The sequence below is a fragment of the Schistocerca nitens genome, chromosome 7 (assembly GCF_023898315.1).
Source record: "Schistocerca nitens isolate TAMUIC-IGC-003100 chromosome 7, iqSchNite1.1, whole genome shotgun sequence".
NCBI classification, from domain to species: Eukaryota; Metazoa; Arthropoda; class Insecta; order Orthoptera; family Acrididae; genus Schistocerca; species Schistocerca nitens.
The window spans coordinates 308,977,881-308,980,380 of NC_064620.1; the positions used below are offsets into that span (position 1 = coordinate 308,977,881).

The following is a 2,500-nucleotide window of genomic DNA, read 5'->3' on the forward strand; positions in this document are numbered from 1 at the left end:
CGGATTCTCTTCGGCCGCCATTCAACGATCAACTCAGAACTGGCACGGACTGGGGGAATCCGACTGTCTAATTAAAACAAAGCATTGCGATGGCCCTAGCGGGTGTTGACGCAATGTGATTTCTGCCCAGTGCTCTGAATGTCAACGTGAAGAAATTCAAGCAAGCGCGGGTAAACGGCGGGAGTAACTATGCGGAAATTACAACCGATAGGAAGAGAGCTCGGTGGGCGGAAGAAGAGATGCGGGAGCTCGCCCTGGCGGAGGCTAGGCTTCTCTGTGCCAGTGACTCCAAATTCCTTTTCGCAAACCAGGAGCTTCTACCGCTGTTTCCGCACCGCACCCTGGATGCCGTCAAGTGTAGGAGGAGGACGGCGGCGCACAGGGCGATGGTGCGTGAGTACGTGGAGGAGCTGAAGCGGGAACATCAGGTGCAGCAGGTTCTGCGCCATCCACCCGTCACGGAGTCGCTGCCAGAGAGGCCACCCTCTCCGCCGGAGCTTGAGCGCCCGCCACCAACATCTGATGTCGACGAAGCAATATGGAGGCACCTCGCCGGCCTGCCGCGGTCAGCCGCGCGTTTCTCGGCCCTGGACGACTTTGTGTGTCTGGGACCGGGTACGCCGTCGGCAGTGATTGCGGCTGGGCTGCCCGAGGCCCTCCGAGCTGTCGGCTCGGAAGAAGCAGGAATACGGACGAAGAAGAAGCCGCGCCCGCCATCCAAGCAGCGGCCTGATGGTGGCCCTCCGCTCTCCAAGCGGAAACGCCGCCGGTGGGAGTATGCTAGAGTTCAGGACGCCTTCAGGAAGAACCGCGCACGCTGTGTGCGAGGCCTCCTGGATGGCACCCTGCTACAGCCGCCGTCGAACATCCCTGGGCTGGTGGACTTCTGGCGCAGCCTCTTCACGACGGAGCCACCCTCCACCGCTGGCTCCATCCCCGACCGGCTTCTCCCGCGCTCGGAGTCTGTTGACTTTGAGCGCCTGTGGAGGCCGATCACAGCTGAAGAGGTTGCGGCTGCCCTGCCGCCCAGAGGCTCCGTTGCCGGCCCTGACGGCCTCTCGCCGGTGCAGCTGCGCCGCCTTCCGGCGGAGGTCACCACTAAACTCTTGAACCTTTTCCTGCTGACCCGGAAGCTCCCTCCTTCCCTCCTCCGAGCCAGGACCTCCCTGCTCCCTAAGACAGCCGCCCCAGCATCCCCCGCTGACTTTCGGCCCATCACCGTCTGCTCGGTGTTAGCCAGAGCCTTCCATAAGGTTCTGGCGACTCGCCTAATGCAGATGTGTGCTGTGGACGAACGTCAGCGGGCTTTCATCCCAAGGGATGGGATGCTGGAGAATACCTTCCTCCTCGACCGGGTGCTCGTCGGCGCCGTCCGCCGCTGTCGTTCTGTGTTCATGGCGTCTCTCGACGTGTCTAAGGCGTTCGATTCGGTGGACCATGCGGCCCTCCGCCCTGTGCTTAAAGCCCATGGTCTGCCGGACGAATTCATTGACTACGTCGAGGGCTGCTATGCGGACAGCACGACGGTAATTGCGGGGGGTGGCGACGAGTCCCCGGCCGTGCGGCCAGCAAGGGGTGTTCGGCAAGGAGATCCTTTGTCCCCTCTCCTCTTTAATTTCGCTGTTGACTATGTTCTAGAACAGCTGCCCTCTCACATTGGTGTCAAGGTGTTGGGCCGCCAGATCAACGCGGCGGCCTTCGCGGACGACATCCTGCTCTTCGCCTCCACGAGGGGGGGCCTGCAGTCCCTCATCAACGCAGCAGTGGCAGCCCTCGACCAACTTGGGCTGCGGGTTAACCCGCGGAAGTGTCTCACCCTCGCACTCGTGGCGTCCGGCCGCGAGAAGAAAGTGAAGGTGGATGCCAACGTCACCTTCACTGCCGGCGACACCACCGTGCCGGCGTTGGGAGTGGGTGAGACCTTCCGCTATCTGGGACTGCAGTTCTCCTCCTCAGGCCGGTGTCTCTTCCATCCGAGGCAACACATAGAGGAGCAGCTGTCGATCATCACGCGGGCGCCGCTGAAGCCGCAGCAGCGGCTTTTTGCACTTCGTGAGGTTCTTCTCCCGGGCCTGTGCCATGGCCTAGCCCTGAGTCGCACCCGCATCGGCGCGCTCAAGGCCATGGACAACTGCGTTCGGGCCGCGGTGAGGAAGTGGTTCCGCCTCCCAGCTGATACCCCCTTGGGCTACTTTCATGCTCCGGTAGCCCATGGTGGCCTAGGGATTCCATCGGCCCGCTGGACGGGGCCAACCCTGAGGCGGGGCAGACTCCTCACCCTGTTGCAGCCCGAGACCTCTACCACCGACGCAGACCTGGGGGAGGCACGACACGAAGTGGCGGCGCTAGAGAGACACCTCACGTGGGAGGGCCATTTGCTGCAAACAGCTGCAAAAGTTGGCGAGATGTGGGCGGCGCGCCTGCATATCAGCTTCGACGGGGCAGCCCTTTCGTCGTCAGCCAGGACATCAGGCCAACACAGCTGGGTCGAGGACACCAG

At 62.7% G+C, this 2,500-nt stretch overlaps 1 pseudogene; it reads left to right on the plus strand.

The window, feature by feature from the left end:
* The window catches only part of LOC126197821 (large subunit ribosomal RNA), a 7,413-nt pseudogene that overhangs the window by 2,681 nt on the left and 2,232 nt on the right, over window positions 1–2,500 (plus strand).